Source organism: Asparagus officinalis, chromosome 4 (genome assembly GCF_001876935.1).
Source record: "Asparagus officinalis chromosome 4, Aspof.V1, whole genome shotgun sequence".
Taxonomy (NCBI): domain Eukaryota; kingdom Viridiplantae; phylum Streptophyta; class Magnoliopsida; order Asparagales; family Asparagaceae; genus Asparagus; species Asparagus officinalis.
The window spans coordinates 52424784-52425412 of record NC_033797.1 but is presented as its reverse complement, the minus strand read 5'-3'; positions in this window follow the sequence as shown (position 1 = coordinate 52425412).

The window sequence follows — 629 nt, the reverse complement described above, 5'->3', positions numbered from 1 at the left end:
GGCGGATTTGAAGCTGGGGTTGGGGGGGAGGAGGGTGGTAGTCTGGCGATTTGGGGAAGGAAGAGAACGATTTGGGGACGGAGAGAAAAAACAGCGATTTGGGGGGTTTCTTTGCTGAGCTGGCTCCTCCACGTGGGCACGAGTTGAGAGAGCGAGCCCAAATAGCGAGTCAAATAGCATTATTGTTAGAGTAGAGATGATACTGCTCAGTCTCTGATTAGCATATGGTAGCATAAAATCTAAGGAGAAGAAAATTTCTAAGACTTTCAAAACAATAATTTCAATGAATGCAAGTACTATGTCCTGCGCATTCATTCTATTGCTTCGTGCATCAATCTTTTGACCCTCAACACGTATTATGTCCTGTGCGTGAGCCTAAGTGTTTTTTTTCCTTTTTTTTATTGTTGTGCTATGACATTTTTTTTATTTTAAAGGCTTAGGATTAGTTCATTTAATTCAAATATGAGGAGTCATTATCTAATTATAATTACTAAATTAGTAGCAGATAGAATCCGATTTAAAAGGGATATCAACAAATTTTAAGATAGAATCCTAACATAATTTGAAAAGAAAATCTAATCCTATCACAATTAGACTTCATATAGCTACATATATATGTATTTCTTTTA